Source organism: Varroa jacobsoni, unplaced genomic scaffold, assembly GCF_002532875.2.
Source record: "Varroa jacobsoni isolate VJ856 unplaced genomic scaffold, vjacob_1.0 scaffold_1166, whole genome shotgun sequence".
NCBI lineage: Eukaryota > Metazoa > Arthropoda > Arachnida > Mesostigmata > Varroidae > Varroa > Varroa jacobsoni.
In genome coordinates this window covers 160,270-186,636 of record NW_019214068.1, presented here as the reverse complement: position 1 = coordinate 186,636, position 26,367 = coordinate 160,270, and the positions used below count along the sequence as shown (strand labels likewise).

Below are 26,367 nucleotides of genomic sequence, written 5' to 3'. Positions count from 1 at the left end.
GTAATGTCGCTTTTCACCTTTGGGTCTTGATGCTCCGGGAGGTTCGGGCGATGATATACGTATATGCAACAGCATAGGACGACAGGCCTTGGCCCCGAATTTGTAACGATATTTTGCTTTGGGTTGATATTTCACGAAAAACGGGAGCCACTAGCAGCAGAGGGTCCCACTCGAACACATACGAAGATCGAGGTCTGAAGGGCAAAAGCTGGGGGGTAGAGTGGACAGGTGTCAAGGGTCATGATGGACCCCACAACGAGGCCAAACGGCTCAAGCAAGAAACCATGCCGTGAGAATTTCCCGGCCAAGAAATCTCACGACTGAGCGTATAAAGGCACAAAAATCGGAAATCGGCTCGAGACGTCGCAGACGAAACGACGTCGTAGTCTTCGGCCTATGTTGATACGGAAAGCGTAAAGTTGTACGTGCAGTAAAATGTGGAAATCAGTTTTGTGGGTATGTGAGCCGAAGGAAAACGCGGGATATTCGCGAAAGGTAAGCAACTGCAGAGCGGAGACTGTGGGATACACTGGAAAGAAATAAAAAAAAAAGCGTGCAAAATAGATAGGGTAGATAAGTAACGAGAGACTTAGGTTGTTATTGTGTATTCGGTGTCTGAGCGAGTCGGATTTTGTTGCTTCATGCAATGAATGCATTGTTTGTGGTCGGACTCCAATAAACAGTTTGACATAAGTAGGAAGGTCGGTTATAAAAACGTTGCGGGATTGGAATACGATGCTAGCATGTTTTAGATGAAGGGACAAAGCAAGAATTTATGCTCATCGAAGGGACTGTAACCTTATTTACAAATTAGCAAGTTTTTTTTTCTCTATTTGTCTGTTTGTTGTTTGGATAGTGTGAGTGCTTGGCTAAAATTCCCATATCGAGAGCTTCAGTGAACGTGATGTCAGTCTTCTTGTTCGAAGTGATCCATATGGTTCGAAATGTTTTTGTTATAAGAATTTTTAAGACTATTCAAGCAAAAGAAGTTACTGCAACGACCGTTTTGCATGCTCTAGAAGTCGATAAAACCACCATCGACAGAGATTATAACGTTATTTCGGGATCTAAATTATTCACTAATATTTTCAAAATACTTTTTTTTGTTATACCTTTATAATGACAACCTTACGTCGAAACGAAATTATACATAACCTAAAGTGACTAACATATCGCTTAAACATTTCACCTTTAAAAAATTCTATCAGAGTTAAATTTTCGGTCTTTAGCTTACTATAAAACATACGAAATTTTAAATCAAACATACGAAAACTCAAGCGGCCAAGAAGTCCAAAAACTGAGAAAAAAAGGCCTAAGAAGGCTAATCCTTGGAGCCTATTTAGATGGTTCAATCGACACTCAATATCTACATAACAATTAAAGTATATAAAAAACGACTTTTTAAGCTATTTTAATTAGTTTTCAGGCCTTCTAAATCTGAGACCTATACAGGACTTTTAGATTTGCTTTGCAAAAACCTTTCTCGGATTTTTTTTGGAAACTGTAAGACGACGTCCATAAACAGCTACGTAGACCGTCGATTTTGGGCTGAAACGGGAGTTCGTCCCACATAATGGCTAATCTTTGCTCGAATTTCGGAAATGCCACACTGTTTTCTATCATGATAATTTTGCTGTCTTAATCTAAAAAGGGCTGGGTTCCTGTAGCATGAAAAAATTGTATGACCAGCATTTGGACACAATTTACCAGATTTTGAATGCTCCATCTTCTATCCATTGAACGAAACGTATGATGGCTCAGTGTCTTGAGCAACGAAGGTTATACGGTTGTGGTCTGTGTGAATTTATACCTGAATTCTACTTTATTGTTTGCTATGAATGAGCAAACTGCGAAACACGAGTACTTCTTAAAGATAAATTATATGAACTAAATGTGAAAAATATATTATTTACATAGAAATGGCCTGTACAATATAATTATCCTTTCCATGATGTCCTTAAACCTATGAGCATTTGTCCAGCCATAGAGGTTATGGCAACAAGAGGCCGGTAGACGAGGACGAAAGTTAAAAATAGACATAACTTAACCTGCGGTTTCGTACTAATGAAACGACCCATTTTAAATCTCTCGTTCAACGCCCTGTTCACTGAAGGCTCTGCATATGACTTATTTCAATACGCACTAACAAAGTGACATCATAAGTAAATAAAATGTTGCCTTATGGTTCGTATCATTGAAGGAGTCAAACGAACGAGTCGACCGGTGTTCTATATGTCGTTCGCTGTGAGAGGTATAATGGACGAAATCATTGGGAAATCTACCAACGCAAAGGAAACCGATGCTATGCGATTCATTTAAAAGCGGCCAGCTGAATTCTTAGGGAGGATTAAGAGCTGTTTACGCTTCATCAGGGATTTCTGTCGAGGATAGCGGACGCGGCACACTCATATTCAAAAAGATTTAAAAATATCTGATTACCAGTAGCGGCAAGACAGGGCTCACTGAGTTTATGATGAAGGCAAGATTTATAGGATCAAAGCTTTACTTTGAAAGTTTTCGTGTTCTAGAGGATTGCATAGGTTTTTCTGACCAATGGCTCTGATCTGTTAGTACGACAAATCTATTTATTGCTAGAATATCTACGATTCATTGGGTTCTATAGCGACCCTTCGTGAATCACAATTATTTGGCTATAGAAAAATAACTGAGGATTTGCAAAGGGGTTACAAAGGCAACAACGATCATATAGTATTCCTAAAAAAATGCTTTACCAAATAACGTCCGTTTGAGGCACTAGTAAGCAAGTATCCAAAAAATCCATCTAGATAAATACGCGTCGCACTATAAAAGGATTCTATCATAAGGAAATTATCGCCTACAAGCCTACAACAAAAGGAGCACGAAGCTGATAAAGGAACAAACAGACAGGCCTTCAGCGAAGGGGAGATCATCGTTTGGAGTGGACAGATCGATCGATCGTTGGTTCCGTGGCCTCGTTGCATTTGCGGGATTTGCCTTCGTGGTAAATAGCGGTTACAAGGCACTGTCCATAGAAGACGGGACTGAATATCGCTGTCATTAATTGGGGCTACAGTGCTGAGCGAGAATGCGTAATGCGGGAAGATCACCAAGGTTCGCCCGATACTAGAACATATCTGGGACAATGCAATGGTAAAGGAAATCCAGGCGAAGTGATAATAATGAACACAAACATTGTGTGAATGGGTACGATAATAGAAATATATATATATATATATATATATATATATATATATATATATATATATATATATATATAGGTGAGAGTTAGATGGTACGTTATCATAAGGTTCTCAGTACGTGGTTATCTAGGTTCAATAATTACCAACACTGATTACTGCTCGGTGCATTTTTAACCGGTAGTGCGTAAGCATACTTCGACGGGGGTGCTTCCTGGCAAAAGCACAAATGCCACCAGTGGCCTCCAATATTACATAACGGTAAAAAGCTTACGAATGATAACAGACTTCCCCAAGCAGCGAAATCAACATTATGTCCAAACGTGTAGTAGACTGGTTGAGATCGATGATGTTGTCAAAAACGGTCAGAATCAATCTCGACTGTATTGATGCATCCATGTGTGTCGTACCAAAAAACAACAGGATAAGGTGTAACTCCCTTTTTGGGTTCAGTCAGGAGCTGTGTGCAACCAAGATGCCGATTGATTGATTGATTGATTTCTTTTTTGGAGAAAATGGTACTGAAGAAGAACTAATGAGATTTGATTTCTACCCGGATCCGTTTTGCTTATACTGTAGTTAATACGTAAGTATAAATACATGTAGACAGTCCCTTCCTGGCGTAGCTTTTGACGTACGCTATGACAGTTATATGATAATATTATAATCTCAGTGAGCGGCACCTTAGTACAGTATACTAGTAATCGCGGTAGATAAATGCAGTGAAGGCTCGTTGTCAGCTTTCTTGACGACGAGTCTGGCTACTGTTCCGTTAAAAATAATATAGTATTAACTTAGGACAAGCTGGCGTGGGAAAAAACATCTATGGACATCGATGTCCTTCGGCACTTGTGACCCTATACACGATCAAAAAATCAAAAATCAATGAATCGAGCTAGACAGACGGGTCAGATGTATGACCTCTTAAATAAGGTCAAGACAGAAATAACAGAAGCCACTATTTTCATACTATCGAAAAGTAAAACAATCATTATGAGCGGCTTTGCTTCACGCAGGACTAATAAATAGGTAGTTTATTAGTTGTTGTATCATAATATACAATCCAGGATCGGGAAGCAGTCATTGTTATGAAAACAGGAAGTTGTTATCGTTGCTAGCCGCAAGCGTATTAGCAAAAATGCTTGGTAGCACATGCTGACAGGAAAAGTGGCTTTTCTTTTCAGACCTTTGTTACACCCATATGTGGTACTCGTTGAGATCTTCCACTGCCGTCCTTAGTATGGTCGAATCGGATCAGCTGTATGCGAGTTTGCGACACCCAGCGGCTTGATCGAATGACGCTCGAATCGAGAGAAAAGTTCAGCGGTTGGGTTTCCCTCTTTAGTTGACAGGCTGAATGAGCCTTTATACAGAGTTTACTTTCTCCATCTCTGTTAATTGACTTGGTAGCGAGTGGTCAGTGATTTTTAGCTACCGGAAGGAGCCTCTTTGAGATAAGCCCTGTTGTTTAGGCATTCTGAAAGTAGGAATGGTGCTGCCGCGCTGGCTATTATTGCGCCCGCCTTACCGGCCAGCAGTCAACCAAAAGAAGCAGACGCTTTATTCTATTATTGAGATATGTGCGCCTTGTTCTTTATGTATTACGATCTGGCTGCGACAGAACTAGCTGCCTTTGCCGCCGTCGGTAGCATTGGCCCCAAATGTTTACCCTTTGGAACAATCCGTATGTGCTACAGTGGAAACGAGACGCTTAAGCGGGCGAAAGTGAACGCCTACGGCTCTCTCTCTCCCTCTGTGCTGTTTCACGTAAAAGGCCTGTATCGCAGCTATTATATGGATCAATTGTTTGTGAGGTGATGGTGACAATAGCAAGCGTGTCAAGCGATATCGGGCGTGACAACAATCTTCGTCGATGTGTCAATATCTAAAGAGCGTCAGTTTCGTTCGAATTCTTGATGGCACGTAACAATAGTACAGATATGAAGCAGGAAGGCAACGCTGGAGAAAATGGACAAACCACCATATAGATATGTACGATAATGGGTGCTATCGGTCAAATAAAGCACTTGCACGTACCGTAATACTAAAATTCACGCTGCTGGCTTAGAAGGATTCAAATGCATGATGATCACGGAAAAACGGTATCGAATATGGACGCCGTCTATATTTGAACCGTCACAATACATTGTACGAGCTATTATGCTATTCCCTTGCATCTTTAGCTTGTATCTTTGATTCCGTACGATGCCCGCTCGACTTCCTCGATCTATCACTGATAGAAGTTGAAACTAATTGTAGCATTTCATTTTTTTCAACACCCTCGTTTGATTTGCGCCGTTATACATAGGACTTTAAAAGTTGGTTGAGAGCATGGAAAAAAATGTGACCAATCGACGCTATCTTCCGATAAAAAGCAATTCACTCGCGTATTGATGGAACGTATCCTCATTATGGAAAACCTTTGTGCAAATGCTTTATTTTCTTATGGCAAGTTCTTTTTTGCAGTAGTGTGAGAACAGTCGGCTTTTGGTCGGCGGTGAAGCAATACGAATTGATAGCGCGGAGAAAAGCAGGGAATTTTAAGCGAAGCGCTCGAACCCAATGGGCGGTATGTATTTATGTGTGTCTCGAGGAAATTTGCTCTGTTACATTTGGTATACATGTGCAGAATTTTGCCATTGGCAAGAGCTAATAGTTATATTATTCGCTTGCAGCTCGAGGTTCATGAGCTGACGTCAGCTATTCTGAAACCTTTGAAAAGTCTTCACATTAGCAACTAGATAATTAGGGATAATTAAAGTTTCCTATTTAAGGCAAACCTGCAATAACAGAAACTATATCGCTCTTCACTACGCTAGGTTATATGTTTAGCTTTTGGATTCTCACTTTTCCTTGTTCTGCTAAGAAAAGAACAATATTCCTTATGTCCTAATACATAAACGCACTTTACGCCCTCCGTCCAATTTGTTGTTTCTTAACAGTGTTTAGTTCCGTCACCGGACCATTAAGTGGCCAAATAGTATCCTCTTGTTCAGATCTCTCTATTACTACTGAATCTCTCTATCGTTCTACGTCCCTTTCAGATGAATACTGTCAATATTTGCCCTTCTCTTCTACTTTGTGCTTTTTTGCTCTACGAAGCATTCTGACAAGCCCTTTCGTACTCCTTTACTCTGGCGCCGTTTATTGGACTACGAATATTGTCTTGAACAGGCCAAGGACTCGTAAGTTCTCATTTATCACGACGATTGCTCCAACTCGACCGTTAACAGCAAGGGCTTGGTCTACACGCCAAGAACTTGCTTAATGGGTGCCGCTCCCATAGCCAGTAAAATCCAGAGGTTAACGCACCAGCCTTGCTGAACGGGAAAAGAGAAAGCTCTTCCGAATATCTGCAGCGATGTATCGGACAGGAAAAAAGTGAGGAGGGTGTAATATTCGTATTTGTATCAGGGTTGGCAGCAGAACTATCCCACAGGTAACGGGTGGAGCCTCAGACAGTCGTTAGGATAGTCCTTTCTCGGAAGAGGTCCACAAGTTGCTTCCAGCTCTGACCAGAGTAGAAGATCTTAAATATCTGAGTATTTGGGACGGACAGAAACCTGCGGCCAGCGAGAATGAAGGAACAGAGAAACGGCTTGATAGATAGAAAGGCTGTTCGTATCATCGAAAGCGACCCGCTGGGGTCAGAATAGGACTACAAACTTATCTCAGCTCTACAGGATACAGGATAAATATACATGGTTGTAAATATATATGTTGTATCTATATACGGAATTATCGTGTTTGGTTGAAGTGCGAAAATCGGGTAGAAACGAAGAGAAACAGAAGGAAGTTGTAAATTGTCAAAGTTTGAGTTAAAAGTGGTTGGTTGCTGTTAACGGCTGGCACTTGAGAGGAAAATAATCGCGAGCTTAAACACGAATTCTAAAGAGGTGCAGTGTGTCTTCATCCTAATGGAAAGATGTATTGGATAAAGACTGAAGGAAAAACAAGGTTGCACCAGAGGGTAATATCGCAACGTGACGTTGAGGATGCGATGTCATGGAGGCCTGTTGCGTTTGCCGTATCCTTGGGTTTCAATCTGTTCATATGACTCTTGTTGGCTACTAGCGTTTCGATCGTTAAAAGCGAATTGGATACGCGGAATAGAGAAAAGCTGCATAAAAAAAGCAGAGACGTCCAACGTAAGTAGTAAAAGCAGTGTCGAATAGAGGGAAAAAGACCTGGCGTTTTTGAAAAAGGACCTTTCTCTCTGGAGCCTTCTACCGTTCACTCGAGAATAAATAGTTATTCTGATGTATAATATACATATATAAATCCACTATATATAGGCCAGTATCATTGGTTTTTCCACTACGTCATGTTATAAGCGCATCCACCTAAAACGTCGCCTTCGTGTCGCCAGCGCTTGTCATCAACCTGCCCCGTTCTAACCCTTTCAGGTTGTGGTCACTGGAAGCTAACAACTCTACCTAAATTAAAGCAAGAGACGGTAAAGAGGATAAGAGAGAAGGGGAAGAGACAAACGGTTAGGTGAAAATGTCCTCTTTTACCGCAACAGAGGATAAGAATACGTTAGATCGGCGAAGCAAATGCAATGCTCCTTTGATCACAAACAAAAATGTATGAAATGAAGAAAATACGGACCGATTTTGTGTCGTAGGTCGAATAAGAAAGAGCATTAGGTCGATGAGATAGGACTGAATAAAATTTATTGACATCTCAATTGTTCTGATCACACTTCAGCTTGTAGGACACGATTATTAAAGGAATTCTGCAAAGACTGAGGGGATGGCTTTATCTTAGCGGGTTTTAGACTACATTCGCAAAGGTTACGAGAAGAAAAAAATTAATTTAGAATAAGAGCCTTCTTTACGTGCCCTTTTTAACAGACGTACACATTTTCGAGGTCTATGTTTTACGTCGAGGAGTCTGTATGTTTCACAGGTAAACATTTCGAGAATAGAGAAGGTCAATGGTGTACTAAGTATGCTGGAAATTCATACAGATGAAACGGAAAGAATGGCGCACAATCGATTCTGATAGAGCAATAACAAACATCTAAGCATTTGTTTCATTTTGCGTCTTAAAAATAGAATACATACGCATCCTGTTCTATAGTCGAGTAGGCTTTCTGCCAACAAACGTCATATGCTAAATAACAATTATCGAAGCGCGAGCTCTTGTTGTCCAGATCTGAGCTAGTAGACTAGGACAAACTTCCACGTCCTACAATTTGCAGACGTCACTTCGCTGACTGATTAGGTATTCGTCTGTATCGTTTGATTCCCACTCACCAAATCCTGCAATTCGTGATATTATTTTGAAGCAGATTATGGTCCTGCCCACGTAGAGCGAAACACTACAGCTGCATACGACTATATGTAAATACAGGTATTATATTAACAGTTGTTTTGTCTTTGTTGAGTTTGCCCACCACTTCCAGAGTATAAAGAGCTTGGTGTTATTTATTTGCCATCTTCTGCCTCATTTTCGCCCATAAGATGCCTAGGCTTTACATCTCTTCTTTTCTCGTACGCTAACACCGAGAACCGTCCTTTTATAATCCTTATAATCCGATTGCTCTCCTTCGAAGATTTTGCCTCCGGCGACCAGAATTCGTACTAAAACAATTTATGTAGAACGCTGAATGCTTTGAAAAGGCCTAGCTGATGCGGTTATCCTATTGAGATTTATTGTTGTATTGGCATTTGGTCATACAGCTTAGGGTGCCGTTGTCAAGTTAACATTGTTTGTTGTTTGGTCGGTTACGTCTGTCGACGCATCACTCTTTAAAATCCTGCATCTATCTATCTATTTGAATTGCTTATCGCGGAACGGAATGGACCTTTACCTGGACGCTTTGTTTGTTTGTGTACCGTTGCAAAATCCGTACCAACTGGCCATTGGTACAAGATTTTCTGCGGACGCAAAATCAATATTCATATGTCGTTCGGTAGAAATTACGATACTTAACATACGTTACGTGTATGCTATATCAAAAATAGCACTAGGCTAGCACCGGACATTTCTTCTACTGTCAAGCCGGTGTTCTCGAGCTTCAAAACGGATTCACCTTTTCTTCCTCTCGATTCCATCTAACGTTGCCAGACGCTGCTTGTTGAAGAAGGATTAGACTTTCATGTACAATGCCATAGTGAGATGAGTCCAGCAGACGGCGTTTGCTGGAATAATCTGTTAAAACGGTTTATAAAAGCATGAATGAACCCATTTAGGCGGGCTGTCTTATTTCTCCAAAAAGAGTTCTTCGAAAAAAAAATTCCGTCTTTCTTGTTTCGCGTTAGATGCGTCGAAGGCCTTTAGTTCAAACACGCGCACACATACACACACACACACACACACACAAATATCTATATACGTATATATTTAGCTCCTTTTTTTGCAATCGAGTCAACAGACGGCGTAGTCTTGCTGGTACACCTTTAAACTACTTGTAAACACGAGTTCAATGGCTGACCTTATCTAGTTCTTTCTGAATGCGTAAAATCGTAAAAGCTTCACAAAGCTGAAATGTGTACCTACATCTTTACGTGGCTGGGTAGCCGGTTATCTAACAATGGCTCTGTGATGCAGTGTAGCTTTAGGATACCTTAGACACCGCCGGCCATATAAATGATCAACTAAACTGTCTTTGAAACTACAGGCTCTAGTGTGTTCCCGACGAGCTATACTAGTTTTCTTTTATAACAGGTTTGCAAGTAAATTTCACCTGCGAACCCACGCAGACCCAGCTCTATCTATACGCTAAAGTATTGTGGGTTTTTAACTGACATTTTGTAGCCACAAGAGTATTGGCACGCTCCCACCGTAAATTTACGTCTTCAAATCTGTCTTTAATGGTTTCAAAAGCACTTCGAGTATCGCAACAAGCATTGCCACAAGCATTTTTGCAGCAGTGTTGATCGTAGGAGTAGGCCTAGGGAAGTTTGTACATATTACGAAACGTAGGATTTTTCTAAGGCTGATAAATACAACTAGTTCGGGCGTTTCAACTGTAATACTTCACCAAAATCGAGACTTTATAGGGTTATTTTATTTACGGTACAGACAGAATTTGTAGTCTCGATGTACACGTCTTACCCAAACTATTCACGACCACGATGCGTTGAAAAGAAGTACTTTGGATTCTGGAATAAATCGTGCAAGTAGCAAATATGTTCGTTAAAGTTGGCTTAGTTATTAAACTAACCATATGATATAAGTTGGTAGATATTGATAACTTAGGTATGGTTGGCTTCAAAGGGTGTCACGAAGACATCTGGCCGGTTCAGCTTCAAGTCAATTAACTTGAATTTATTACTACTGCAGGTACTTCGAACTATGCCCAAAAACGTGCAAGCTAGTTCAAATCTCTATGAACATGTCGCTAATTTTTATACAAGAGTACCTAAAATTGACAACCCGATAAGCGTCCCCTAGGCACCTTTACCGCCTGGAAAAAGCCATCTATTAGAAGACCTACAAGCAGTTTCTTTTTTCAGAAAAGCGCAAAGCCAAGTGTGTACTACAATAAATTGTCACAAAAAATACTCACAACGTAGGATGGGGTACAATAGAATAAAATGATGTGAACCGCCGTACACGAGTTGTCAGCATCATAATCGAGTGTTAAAAAAAAAAAAGGTAATTACTTAGTCTTCGGCAGTCGGGGTGGACAGTTCTCATTCACTTACTGGTAACTCTTGGAGTAGGGACAAAGCGATTCGCTACCAGTGGAAGATTGAAATAAAGAACAGGTAAAGTTATGTCACAGCATTTTACCACAAGATAGAAATGGAGAGATCGAAGAAGGGTAAGCAAAAAGACGCAAAAATGAACCGTGATTGAAAGAAGTGTACAAGCGACACAGTAGGCGACAATGGTCGTCACGAAGGGGCAACACAGTGAAAACCTCCGAAAGGGTAACGAAGTTGTCTGAATGTAAGCATGGTGAATGATTGCAGATTTAGGTGAAAACACGATGGGTAAATGCGCGCTTTTTCTAAAAAGGAACATCTTTCGCTCCTTTGTCTAATCTCATTCTCTAAAGGGGCGGGGGGTGGAGCAGCCTAGGGATCAATTATGGGATAGAACAGGGATCATGGAACATGGCTGATGGCGCTGTTCGTTTATTAGACGTGAGAACGCGCAAGATATCAAAACATGATCGTATGTATCGAAAAACCTTGCACCGTAAACACACGATTTGTTTCGTGCTAAGATCAGCCGTCCGAAACTACGTCCCGGCGCAAAACTTCAAACATTTAAGGATTACGGGAAGGGGGAGATGGAAGCTTTGTTTTAAGCCATTCAAAAGTACGCCGAGTCGAGAGCTCAAGCGCGAAATACCTCTGAAAAACAGAAAAATGGTGTACGAATATTTGGAACTGTAGGCTGTCGAAGCTGTCCTTGCGATAGCTTGGTGGGTAACGTGTTTGTAACGTAACTAACCTTAGAGGCACGTTGTGGTCGAGCATAGAAAAACTTTGTTTCGTGATGGGGGCCAGCCGTCTGAGGGAATGCCTAACAACGATACCAGATGTAAAACTCGAAACATGCAGGCTGTCAAAGCTAACTGAATTTGGCTAATGTTAAAGGCTGGTAGAAACCAGGTAGGCCGTAGTTTAGGCCTAATGTAGTATATGAATGATAAGTAGAGATAGGTGTGGCGTGACCGTCGATGCGATAAACGAAAATACTGTGCGGGCTTAGAAAGAAGTTGTTGCGCAGACGGCATATGAACTATCTTCAGCAACAGTCGCTAGAATTTTAGGCCTGAAAGTCGCTGTTGTCTTGAGTGCATAAGATGCGTTTCGAGAGGGACACAGCTGGACAAATCAAGTAAGTCGTAAACTTCCGTTCTAAGCAGCAACGAAAGGGGACGTCCAGCTCGGCATTCTGCTAGATTGTTTATGTTGTTTACTTCCGCCCTCTCGCTGGCATTTGGATTTTTTCGCTCAATGACCTTGCCGAATAGCGGATAAAAATAGTACAAAAACAGTAGAACGTAAAACAAAGGAACTGAGTACTGCCAAAAAGAAAAAACTAAACCAGACGTTTAACAAACCTAGAAAGCATCGCAAAATGTTAGATGTTCGAGTACATCGAATCTTTACAGCTGACACTGGCGTAATCCGGAACACCACAGGAAATACTACTTTCAAATTCTTGGAGTTTCACGCGCCATTAAGCAGTGCCTCTAACATCGCGTCACGTATCTGTTAGTGTAGCAGGCAACACGTTACCACTGTAGCATCACGGGCACCATGGGATAGTCAACATCGTAGGATCTAGTAGGGTCATAACACGTCCACCCTATAGGTTGGCACAGATTTCACCCTGACCACCAAAAAAACAACAATACTTTTCAAGCTTATTGTCGCTCCCTAAAACACAGGACGTTCTTTATGTTTTAGCAACGCTTATTTTACCCCAGGTAGTTCTATCTGTTAAAGCTGATCTCGGAAGGGAAACGAAATCCTAATCCATCGGCCCACGTTCAAACCCAGCGTGCCGCCACAAAAAGCAAAACGAAAACACAACCGTCTATTGCCACAGACGTGCGATCGTTTTTGGGGATACTTTTTAGTGAACCGCACCGAGAAGAAACAAGGACATAACGTAAAGGTGGACCGCTTTACAAACTGAAGAGTCAGCGCTTTGCAGTTCAAGAACGGAGAAGAAAGATTGGGTAAAACGGGAGCACCGTTAGCTCAGACGTAGTCAGGTCGCAAACATAATTCAATTGGAGACGGTCCGAAGCAACCAGATCAAAGAAAAAAAAAAAAAAGGAAATAGATCGCAACTTACCGGTTTGTATCTATATGTATATATCGATATAACTGTATCGCCGCAGCTTATGTAAAGAACTAACAAGCACTCAATAAATCGTTGAGGTTGCAAGTGAACTGGTCATATTCCCAAAAATAAGGATGAGCTCAAAGACCAGATACTACTTCGACTTTCTAAACGCTGCTAATCACGCAGATATTGCTTTTTAGTCTTTTTTAAGCTTTTGCGAAGTAAATGCTCATAATAAAGAACATTTGTAGAAAAGTATTCCCGACTGAAGATGTGTAATGTTATTAATTAACCGTACTGAACGCACTCGGGCGGCATTGAACGGTAGTAAACTGGGCATGGTGAGACCCATTAAACCGTTTGCTATTTATCTTCTTATGTAAGCAACATTAAAAAAAATCAAAGTGCTTAATATTCCGGAAAAATCCAACGAAGGCCAAAGTAGGTGAAAAAATCAGCGGAATCTTTCCAAGTACGGCTGATCCGTAGCGATATCGCGATGTAGCAGTAATTTGCTATTCAATTATATAAATGTATTTATGTAGCAATCATACTTCTATGAAGCGCAGTTATTTTCGGCAGCTTAGCCTGAAAGCCGTCAAAAACGATATATAGATACATGACTGCTGCTTTGTTTCTATTAGCTACTGACCTACCTGCCACTAAATGCAATTGCACAGAGAAACCGTCAGCGCTCCCTTGTTTCAATTGTAAGGCGTTAACATTTGGCGGGAGCACTGAACCGGTATAACTGCCAATATCTTTATGACTCCAGGAGTGCTAGGCACTTTGCCACACGGGGCTTTTCTACTATCAGATCTTAGAATACTTATTGCCTATATGGTATGTACATTTACCATTTATTAGCTATGAGATTTTGTTTCTTGTTGTCTCGTCCTCTTGTACAACGAGAACGTCGTGCAAAAAATGGCTATTTGATTTGAAAGCGTCAGCGACCGACCCGTTGGTCAGCTAGTCGAAAGAAATCATCTTCATTTCATATAGATCGAGAGGCTCCACTAAATTTCCTTTTATTATTAGTATTCTGACTACATTTTCCTCTTTTGCTGCTTTAACAGATTGGACTGTCAAGTGGTTTTTGCCCCTTTCAGTGCATATAAGTTGAAGCATCTAAATTGGGAACTGTGCTTACGCTTTGTTTCTAATACTGTATCCAAACAAAAATGGGTATTTCTTATAAAATTTTATATCTGCTATAAGCTTCAGGCCACCCGTTCTATTTAATTTAGCCACCATCCACCACAGTCACCATCCACCATAGTCGCAGTTTCAATCCTGGATCTAGATATTTGACAGGTCATTCCTAAAACACCTCCGTTTAAATTCATCAACAACTTTTTAATAATGATTGTATATCAAGCAACATTGGTAGATATGAACGTGTTAAAGCGTCGCTCAAATCCGTGATACACACAAAATTTCAATGAAATTAATTTTCTGGGTTGACAGCAGGCCAAAAGGCTGAAAAATGCAAAAGCTTGATACGACCAACAAGTTCAAAAGGCGCAAAAAGTCTAAAAAGGCCTAACCGTTGAAGCATATCTGTATAATATAAATAACAATTAACACCCTTTTCTCTAAAACGCTTGGTCATTCCTCTAGTAAAAGCTTAATTGTCTCGAAATTGATCTTTTCAATATTTTCGGTGAATTTTAAATTTATATTTTATTGAATACCTTCCGCTTTACCTCATGAAGGTTTTTCCTCGTTCTCATGAAAGTTTGTCCAGCGCGCCCGGAGAAATTAGATCATCGCTGGCCCAAATTCTGGAAACGACTCACTATCCTTCTTTGTTACGAAGAACTTGTTCTTTTGTTCTCGCCTTTGTTTGTCGTCTACCAGAAGTAACGGCAAACATCCTGCCTAAATTTTCTCCAATTTGAACACACCGCCCTGTCTATATATATATATATATATGTAGCTCATACAAAAGTTAGTTCCGCCGAAGGCCACCTTTTTGGCGCTGGTGTCTGTGGCGGTCATATATAAAAGATCGTAACTATCTATGTTCTGTTGTTTTTCAGGTTTTTAGTTTTGTTGAATTGACCGCGCGACGTTGTCCGAGACAGCGTTAGGGCCAGTTACGAAAAGAAACAACGAGGAAATTGTACGATGATGTAATACAACAATGTTCTAGTTAACGTAAATCTTTCAACGGGATCGGCTGCACGTGTACTGCTGTCGCAGTTCCTGCGGTGGGAATAATATAGAAAATTAGGGCAATTGTCGCACTGTCCATTGGCGCCGTTATAATAATGACAGCGATATCTGCTGGAAGTTGTGTTTGTCACGAGTTGAAATCGAGCTAAGGTCGCGGAAAGAACAAATATAAATTGACAGTAAAGTCAGTAAGTAATGATTTTTCAATTAAATTTGTAGGATCTTTGTGGCCTAACGGAAACGTGACATTTGTGCTGTCTTCTCTAGCGGCTGTCTAATGTCTCTGTATGTCTGCTTTGCACATTAACCAGGTACAAAGTAGTATTGCGGTTAATGTCGAAAAGCTATATATTTATTACTGATAAATGCACAATGTGCATATTGACTGTCTGCATCCATTTTTGAGCCGCTCTAGTTATACCTATAATAGTCTAATTGATTATAGAAAATTCTTCATTATAACACCTGTCATCGATCATTCTAATGGTTTATCTTCGACCACATCTGAACGCCGCTACATAGAGCTGCACACTATGCGACTTATCCGTGTGCATTTCCTATTTGACATCATTCACGCCGCTGCCGGTTCTAAGTCGCAAAATAACTATATTTACTTCAATTGCCATGGTGTTGTCTACGACGCTATTGTACGTTGTTGGCACAGACGTACATGACAAACCCGCGGGCGGTTGGAGGAGATCGAATGGTTTCGCAGCTGAGTTCTTAACCTCATCTATTGCCTCTTGAAGCCCAATGGAAAAGGGAAGAACGATAAGAATATCAATTGCAATGACTCTACGAAAGCAGAACCTATGGCAGCAGCAGCAGTAACAGCGGCTGACGATATGATCCTTTGGAATCCATGCAACTGGAAGAACAAAAAGTGGCTGTTGTATTCAGCTGGCGCGGGGGGTCGGATCTGTTGGGGACTTCGTTTGCTTGGTATATTGGAGTTTGCGACGCAACAGATTCACGAAGCAGTCGCTGTTGCAGTCGTGGCAATCGGGCGAAAGCGTTATATTTGCCAGAAGCTTGGATTCGGCTTTGCTGCACGTCAGCTTTACATGGTGTCACTCCGTCGTCGGCGTCAGATTGTGCCCTTTTCGAAAATGACGAAGACAACTTGGAAGCACGGATCAAACCGTAACGATCGTTTCTCCACAGCCGTGAGAGTGCGAGAAGAAAGATGCTACCAGCGGTCACCCCATGGCAATGTCGAAGCATAGGCAGTCTCTATGGCAAGTGTTTTGCATGTGTCAACCCTCTGACCAGTCGTGGCACCCGACATAGTGGTTTGAGTAGCCTAGAGGAAAGCACATAAATACTATATGTGCTATATATATTTTTGTATATATATATATATATATATATATATATATATAGTAGATCTTGGTCCAGTGAGAGTGGGCACAGATAGACCCATGACAATGTTGATTCGTAAACAGAGACACATATTTTTGTAATAGTTATGTAACGCTAGCTAATACTAGTGAGCGACGCTCGAAATACGAATGAAAGCAATGTATTTATCGGAAGCACAAGAATGAGTATATGGACTAATCCGTAAAGCGCACAAAACGTATCGGTAATGAGACTTAGGTATTAAAAAAGCAGTAGTAAACTAAACACGCCTATACAATAGAATATTATTAAAAGGTACGAAATTTTGGTAGGAAATGCATACAACTGTTATTAATACTATTTGTAATTGTATGAGCATTTTGTTTAGATGATTTCTGCTTTATACAAATTTAATTTATAGAAAGGGAACATAGCTTATTGAAAAATCAATTTAAATCTATCAGAATATCGAAAAAGCATGTAATATATATATTATATAAGGCTAATTCAACTTTCACCAACGTCAACTTTATGTCTAATTCAATATATGCACGTTCGATGAAGTATCCGGACATATGTAGGCCATAATCTGTCATGAATGCCGAACGCGAAGATCGTTTAGGGCACCGAAAACTGCCAGTCCCCAGTTTTCACCGAGGGTCTGATCAGAAAGCCTACTTGTTTCGTAAATGCAGGTCCACACGAACATCCATAACCGTATACAATTGATATTAATCGACATATTTCTCGTACTATCCCAGTGTTTCATTCTAAAAAACACTCAAAATTATTTTCCGGAACTTCCGAAGAAATTCATTGTGAAGAATTAACGTTATTTCACGTATTTCGTACAAAATGTAAACACTAAATTATTATCGGTTATTATTTACGTCTCTATCTCAGTATAAACAGACTATGGTTGGTGTAAAATCTTCTTTTATAAACACACAGCATGCAATTAATTATAACGAGTTGAGATATCGATTGCTATGTTTACCGCTAAGAAAGCAGAGACAGTCGACCAGAGCCCTTTGAGTTTCATCGGGAGGAATATATTCTGTGGATTTCTTTTCTCTCCATTCCTCTCTCTTTTTTTTCCGATATAAATATCTCCATTTTGCCTTCTGCTTGTGATCTTTCCAGGTAATCGCATCAATCAGCAAATCAAGACGTGTCAATGGATAGCAACTGAATCACACTTCATTTGTTAACAGACTTATCGGGATTGCGAGTTGAAATCGCAGGATATCTGTCAACAATCGGTCCCGCGCGCAACTCATGATCAATCTATTTGGCTCCCTTACAACAAAACTAATGCCATGTTCTGATGCGTAGAATCTCGAGTAGATACCTGGAATAAGTGTTTTACTTAACCGTGCTCCCCATTAGAACAAATAACTAAGATTCAACAGAATGAGAACGAAATAAAGCGTCCCGAATCTGTCTAGTTTTGCTAAAAAAAAAAAAAAGACTGCTAGTATTACTAAAAGAATCGACTTAAACAAAGATGTATTTCTTCGTTCAGCACTTAGTTAAGCCCGAGAAAGGTTACAGGGCGAAAGATTATAGTGGAAGTGGAGTCGAAGCCGAAAAAAGGCAGACGACAGGAGTGGGCAATTTAAAATGAGCGAACTGCCCCATTGTCAGCAAGCACCGTCTTGATACAAACTGGGCAAGACTGTCATTGAGGCAAGCCCTGAACTAATAAGATATTTTCTTTTATCTTTAATAGGCTAAAGATTTACGTATCCATGTAGGGGCCATCGACGTGTAGTGGGAGCAAATGTTTTATGTCAATGATCCGTGTCCACGACCTAAAGAGAAGTGAGCTAGCAGAGGAATATAGGCATAAGTCTGCAAACCAAAAAGAAACTATAGTGTCTAGCCTCAAAGTTCGGCTTTACAAATCAGTGCAACTGTGTGATTTAAACGGATGACGAGAACGACATGTTCTGTAAAGCACCACTTTTATTCATAGGTATCTATTGGAAGCCCTACGCAAAAGGAAATTAAATTACCTCTATCGTATTAAGTAAATGTCTTAGTAAATTAAGAAATCTTTCACATAAAAACATTGATTAGATCTCTTGTTTCTAATTGAAATAACATATGGCAAAAATTAAGATAATTCAAGTGTAAAAGGTTTCAACTTGAATTTTTATTAGCATTGTTTACTATGATACTGCGATGTATGGAATCAGCCAAATTCTGGAACACGCATCTGTGCTCATCGACAACTTAATTCCTACTCTTCCCAATTATACTGGTCATTTCAAGCCGTTAACACCTTACGGCAGCAGTAGCATCGCTTCCGTAGATTGGTTAACCGCAGTTTTATGCTTGGAACAACTACCATTCATCCTAGTATCATATCTAGGTGATCTTATCGGTGCACAGATGCCTTCAGATAAAGAAAAGCCGGCGAGTCCTTTTTTGACGCGCAAAGCCAACCTAGCCCGGAGTGTTTCCGGATCTTTGCCGTCGCCTTCCGTTTCGGCTCTCATCTGGTCCAAACCGTCGGGCTGGCTAGCCAAAGTAATTCGTTAAGTCGCCGAACAGGCTATTTTCCTGTGTATTCCTCAACAAATGGATCACAGTGAGCTTATGCCACTCATGCACAAAACATATATATATAAAGTGTAATGTAAAAGTTGCTTTGTCACGATTATGCCACAATGGCCCCTAGAGTTGTACCCCTTATTTCCTTCTGTATACCTTTAACCTTCTACAATTGAAGTGAAGAACGAGGATGCCATATGCTTGATAAGGTTTTGTCTGAGAGATGGAGAGAACAACTTCGAACGATCGTTTATTAATTCCTCTATTTCTGAAGCAAATTCCAAAGATTGTCATCTATTATATCGAAAGAACCTGTAACGTCGTTCACACACTGCATATAGTTGTATATACTTTTTACAGTCGAATATTTATTAGTTGATATCTGAACACACGTACGTACCAATCTTGTAGAATATGAAACGCGTCTCGAAGCGCTGCTGCTCGCAAGGTCTACAGCCTCCAGCTATTGACTAACTTGAACTCGGCCATATGCATATATATATACATGTATACATCTGGCTGATTATGTTACCTGGAGGCCTTTGTTGACCCGTAACAGTAGCCAGCCGGGTGCCGTAAGTACGTCTTTAATTTTTTTCGCGTTGTCATCCTTGCAAAACCGCTATTTTGCCTTATTCGCATATTGGATAAATTGTTATTCATGCTTGCTACAAAACCTGTAGGTGAACTGCTTTCCTAGCTTTAGGACCTACCTCTGCGATTACGGAGAACGACCATAGTTTCCCTAGTTTAGGTCCCTTCTGTAAAGTTGCCTTCACAAAGACCGAACAGTAATTCTGAAACGAAAGGTAAATTGTTGAAACATCGGACCATATCGATAGTCCTGCTAACTTATCCAGGTATTTACGCAGCAGCTAAGGCGTAGTCAATATTTTCTAACAGGTTTCAATAGTAGTCAAAAACCAGTCCTGAAGTAAAGGCTTTTTTCCAGCCATGCCACCATAAAAGACCCTGTAAACAGGACATTCCATTTCGCTTAGGGGAGAGGTTAAAAAATCTGTCTGAATAAATCTTCTATCGCTAAACGCATGAATGCGAGTGGAGGAAAAGGCAAAAAGACCAGCTGGTCTACGCAATAATTAGGGAGTAGGAACTAACCTAATATCAATGAAATGCAAGTCATTGAGGGAATTACTTAGAGGGTAAGGTATTTAGTAAGGCTATTTTTAACTTTCTGTTGAACTTTTTGTGGACAAACGTCCGTACAATAACAACGGCGCTAGAATTAGAACCTGTCTCCAATAGCTGTACAAATAATATATTTATTGATAAATAGGTTATGATTTCAGTTTACGCAAGCAATTGTTAACAGCTATCTAAGTGTAGCGCTGTAAACCCCTCGGTATGCCCTTTTGTTCATAGATTTTCTTTATTTAGCGTGGATAGAGCAGTTCTATTTTTAAACAGTGATATTTCAAATGGCGTTCTTAACGTCAGTAATGTACATATGATTTTCGTTGGAAACGTTTCTGCAAGGCTCTGGCGGTGTACCAACGATCATATATCGCTGTATAACTATGAAATTCCTTTTTTATTCGCGGCCTTCTCTAGTGTTCGTCTCTTTGGTTAAGTTAAATAGGACGTTCCGTGCATACCGCAGCGGGTAAGCGACGCCGTTGTCAACTTGACGCTTTGAATGTGATCACATCAAAAAATACAGACAAGAGAAATTACAATAATCTAACTGCCGTCGGAGAAGTGTATTTTTTTTCTGATAACCACTGTTAATTACCCGGTATGGCGAAACGATAGAATAGTACAAGTTCCATTTGTGTCAAATATAAACCCTGATCTGCTTGCGTTAAGCATGAAAGTTAGCGTTAAGGCGTATATCTGTCCTGTCTTGTAGGCAAAGTTCGATACGTTACCAGGGATAGTAAAGCCTACGAGACACGTGTGGTCGTACACATTTATTCAGAGATCCGCAATCATGAAAAATTTTGCCCTGAGGAACCTTACTGTCATTCATTGCCTTCGAAATACGAAGGCATTCCAATAATTCATTTATAGAATTATTAACAAACGGCTAGCTTGAATTATCCAGTGCTAATACCAAATCTATGCAATAAGAAATTATCCTAAAAGATTCCATTTTCCCACACATAAACACAGTCACTCTGCACTGTCATTCCTAATGACTACCACACGACAAAGACTAGATGAAATTTTATGTAGTATTAGCATTATTTATAGATCATTGTTATTATTCTATGGTCTTGTGCTAAAAGGACTCAAACTGCGGCTTTGTGTACCGTACATCTAGAGTCGTAATATCCACGTACACTCTCAGCACACCGGCCGGCAGGTAGCTCGTAAAACCGCAGAGAAGGCCAGCGCAGATCCTTCTGCATACTGCATGCAAATAGGCTTTGCGCGTGGTAGACAAGCATTGAAAAGTCTACATCACTACGATTTCGATACGTTCTTCTCAACTCAACGAAGTATGCCAGAATGACAAAAATAACAACCCTAACATGTCTTTCATTCTATCAATCCACTTCGCTGACCTAAGACGACGGTCGACCTTAAGGGTGCCAAAAATGTTTGGGACTGGCATAGGCTGTGAGCAACTTTCGTCTATGCTGGTTGTCTGTTTTTCGGTAGGTTCTTGTACCGGAAGCCGAGCCTGCTATAGACCTGATGCTCCAAGTAACAAGCAAATCTGTTTTAGATTAACTAATTTGCAGCAAATGTTTTTACTGCGCCTAGGATGCAGGCTGCCTTCGCTCTAGCAAACACAAGTATGGGTGATGGGAACCTCGTAGGCAGACTCATTCCGAGGTGCTTTTGGGGATAAATCTTTAGGGAGACAAGGGCTACGAAAGGCGAGGCGCGCTTGCGTTGATGGCGGTGTATGTATATTCACTGCATAAGCAGCAGCCTCTACAGACGCCGCGTGCAACCTCGAATACGACGTAGCCTCGCGTAGTTTCTCTAAACATTATGGCATTTCATGGCATTGTCCATTATTTCATCTGTGTACAATACGCGTATATGCGCAATATAGTTACGCCGTGGATTCATTGCATTCCATGCCCTGAATGCTGGCCTTCGTCGGTTTCGCGCCTAATGTAACTTTTCGTAATTATGTATTCGCGGTATCCTGCGTTAACTTGCGGTTGAAGTTTCGGCCTGGTGAAGCCTAGTTAGAGCTTATGACCATAGCAGTGCACCGAATGGGTCAAAGCTCACCACAGAGAATTCTATACGTTATTACATAGCCATGCAAGACGAGTACTCCCAGCGGAGTGCAATAGTCCTAGTTAAATTGGTCATTTTGCAACACCTCTCCGATACCCATTGCAGAGGTGATACGTATGCGATGGTTTCTGCCTTCATTGTTTACTTATCGAAAGGAAGGATAATTAAATCTAATGTTGCGTTCCCTTATGTACAGGGATTTTCGTAGTGTACCACTTATGTATCAAAGAAATGAGGAGAATTTAGGGCAACGGTGTACATTTTAAAACCTCAGAAATGGTTTTAACAAACTTGCCCGTATCGACGGAGGCACATAGACTAGAGCATGTCGTTTAGCTTGTGAGTGAATTGTTTGGCTGTTTGAAAAGAAGAAAAAATTAAGGAAACAGACCAGAAGACAATGAAGACAAGGCTTGAAAGGCCGGTGTTTTCTAAAAGAGAACAATTTCTGGCAGACGAGGTTCTGCTTTAAATCGAATCGAAGGACGAAGGTCTTTACTGAGTTTTCGGTAGGAGAGAAGTCTATCTCTTTGAATGGTCATCTGTCCTTGCGTCTGTCTATCTGCGTCACGACCAGCTCTCAGTCCTAGACAGCTGAAACGATTGCAATTGCAATACAATACAGTGCAAATAAACTAAGGTCATAACCTACTCATAGGAAGCAGAAAACATATTTCGCGCGCTCCGTGCTTATTGCGAGCTCGTGAAACGGACACGAAAAGCCAAACCCCCACGAATAGCTCGTTACTATTCGGCCGTTGGCCGAAGCTGGGAAGTAAGATAGAAGAAATTGGACACTTAAACGAGAGGAAACTGTGAGAAAAAGAAGTTCGAGAAGAAACGATACACGAAGTTTAAGTGTCCCTCTTCTGATTTCGCCAGTTTCTGCCATTATAGCAGGGGAAGCCTCTGATGTTTCGTGGCCAACCGAGCGGAAACAATAGGGGCCACCGGCCCCAAAGTCTTTATGATACTATGGCAGCACAAATTGGTTCTAGTGATCGCCGAGACAAAGGGGAGGGCAACAACAGAAACACAAAAGCGCCAAATGTACGCTGAGCATCTCTGATGTAAGCGCAAATGTGGGAGGAAACTGAGTTCGGGCAGTTGAGGAAATAGGGCTACTAATAGCGGAAAGAGTCTGACATAATTGAAGCTCGGTGAATGGACTTCAGGCGAAGGCCAGTCAGCTCTGTCGTGGATAGATACAGGTCTGTGAAAACATGTCTCTACAATTGTAATCGTGGTCATAATGACAGTGATCATGGGTCCTTATGAGGTTAGGGGCAAACCGGAAACAGAGCTTCAAAATGTACGTGGTGGAGAAATACCCCAGATGAAAGAAAGGACAAACGGAATCATAATGAAATTATAGTAAGGCTAAAATAAAGGGACAATGAACGTGTTAAACATGTTAGGCTGTCTCAGGGGAAGCGCTGGGCTTTTTTGCATATAACTAACTTTTAAACTGAAACTTTGTGTTCTGGAGGCATCTTAGTAGCTGTGTATCCGCTAATTCGAGAAGTTGTAATAAATATCACAGTTCAGTGTTTCCTTGAACAGGTCGATTATTGTGCACTAAGATCAACCGCCCTTCTTAGTGCATAAATCTAAATGAAATTAGGTAACTTAGACTCTAGTGAATACGTGGGTTGAAGTTAACGTTTGATATTGCAATCTTCATTGCTATACATAATCTAAATATTCAGATATATCGGCTCTACCCAAAGAGCCCTGGCAAAATTTGCATGATACCCGCTTGCTGATTTCCGACCCAAAAAGTTCGTTTTTCCTCCATGGAACCCTTACTACCAATTCAAACGATACCAACAACTGTGAAGCACGAGCATTTTAGCAAATTATATGCCAATTGAACACAATTTACCAGCAGAAATATGTATAATACAAAAGTTATTCAAACAGTTATTCAAAAAACCCGTCTTTTTGAGAGAAAGGGAATGTAAGAAGACAATTCGCAGTATTTCACGTGGCAATTCTCTCTACACCTTTTCTCATGAATAGGTATTAGCTCGTCATTTCTTATCGAAGCAAGGTATCTGGGCCAATAAACTGAAAATATGAAGTTTTTTTATTTCAGCTCATTCAACAGACCCGCTGGTAGCCATAAGACGCCGCAAATGACGAGGCCACGATTTTTATTGGCACCTTATAGTAGCCATTACTTTCAAAGGAATGGTTCATTAGAACTCGATTACGTGAAGTATGACTTATATCGTGAAGGGTTAGCTCAGGCAAAATCATACCTGCCTGAACGTGTAGCATATATATATATATATATATACATAGATATATATATATATACATATATATATATATATATATACATATATATATATACGTACATCTATACATATATATATATAAAAGCAAGTCTTGATTGTTATGGTGGCTCATAAACAATAATAGTTTCGCCTTTTGAAAGCTTTTAATTTATTTGTAGGTAGTTTACATGCAATGGTGTATATATTAAAGAAATTTTTGTTAGGGATATGAGCTAACGTGTAAACGCACGACTGGGACGACCAAACCTCTTCTTTATAGTGTATATTTGATGGGGTCCGAATCATTGTCGTATATCCGCAAACACATGGAACCGTATTTTTATCGTGTGCAGTACGATGATACGCAGTAAACCGTGCTTTCTTTGTTGCTCCTATTCTCTAAAACCTCCAACCGTTTTGATACGTTACCTACGATTCCTGATTAGGGGTAAAGGGATAAATTTGCTTTCTCCTTTTTTACTCTTCTTCCGCGTCTTAAGTCTCCTGACGCTATTCTTCGAGCAAATTTCCTTTTGTTATTTTACGCTCTTTCGGTTTGCGTATAATACTCTCAAAAAGTATCGTTTCTTGCCCGATCTGTCTGATCCAAGCATATGATCAACAGCATTTTTCAACCATAGTTTGAGATGTACCTCGCGGAAATTCCCTGCCCTTTTTTAGCAGACTTCATATTCGAATACAGTGTTTTACCCCATCTGTTTCAGCTGGTATACGCGCATCATGCTGCGCTTTTCCTGTCTCTACCATATAGCTCTAGCACCGACCTCGCCGAGTCAATATCTACATTGTATGATGGGTAAGATGGCCATCGCTATTACCATACCAGACTTGCAAATCCATCATAAGAGACCTTGTTTAGTTTCCTGATCTATCTATTGCGCATAATTGTGACTACTTTTTTTTTGTCAAGTTCGCATCATTGCTGTTCTGATCGTCAACAGATCCATATCATTCTCTAGATATCACTCCGCTCTTTTTCCACTAATAGATCCCAGGGTTGCACCTGTACGAGCACAAAGATCACCTCAATGGGAACAGTGCTATGTACTCTGGCTACATTAATTGGTATAACTATTTATGCCGCAAGGTCGCAAGAGATAACTAGAGCAATGCATGGCCTTATTGAAGCACCGTGCAGTCATCGACGCCATAAGGCGCTCTGTTTCTTTCAAATGGCCTCTTATTCTAGACCTAAGTCACGCTAGGTTTAGGCGAACTCTTACCCGTCACAGATTATAGTGTATATATATATACAACTATCTTACACTATATATATATATATTCCTAGTAAACTAGTGCAGCTAACTCTAAAAGTTCGCTTTCTGGAAAATCAGCCTATTTGTACTTGCAACCGTCAAAAGATGAAAGAACTAACACTTAAAAGGTAGTCAATTTTCGATCAATTTTTAGGTTCGGAATTATAAAGGCGTACGTTGAAGAAACTGAATCGTCCGAAATAGTTCTCGAGCAAGAAGACGTTCACGTTAAAGGCCCTAGGATTATCTCAGGAAAGGGGCGCCTGATTGATTTCAGGCAACGAAAACAATACTGATGAACAAAGTTTGATGGCTCGGAAATTGTATCGAGCGGTCAGGTAAAATTTATGTTCAACGATGTGTTTATTAGCTTTTTACGAGAGACTGGTTGAAAATGAGAGGGAACGGAAGAGCAATTTTTTTTGTTTTTGAAGAAAAGCCAGGAAAAAAGACTAGCTTTGTGGCTCCCTCGTTCGTTTGGGAGCAGCTTTGCCAATATTGGTGCAAATGTAATAGTGGGTGCAATATACAATCTGATTATTAATGCAAACCTTTTTATCC

The 26,367-nt window shown here is 40.5% G+C and overlaps 1 long non-coding RNA gene across 3 annotated transcripts in view; it reads left to right on the top strand.

Moving 5' to 3' along the window:
- The window catches only part of LOC111267267 (uncharacterized), a 52,795-nt gene extending 34,255 nt beyond the window's left edge, over positions 1 to 18,540 (top strand). The window contains exons 1-4 of one of the 3 annotated variants that reach the window (XR_002684502.2): positions 4,780 to 5,748; positions 6,224 to 7,327; positions 14,990 to 15,313; positions 17,610 to 18,540. This is a non-coding gene — a long non-coding RNA (uncharacterized LOC111267267). Of the gene's footprint in view, positions 1 to 4,779; positions 5,749 to 6,223; positions 7,328 to 14,989; positions 15,314 to 17,609 lie in introns of those variants that run through there. The other 2 variants (XR_002684504.2, XR_002684503.2) reach the window with 2 other exon arrangements.
- The last annotated feature ends 7,827 nt before the right edge of the window (positions 18,541 to 26,367 follow it).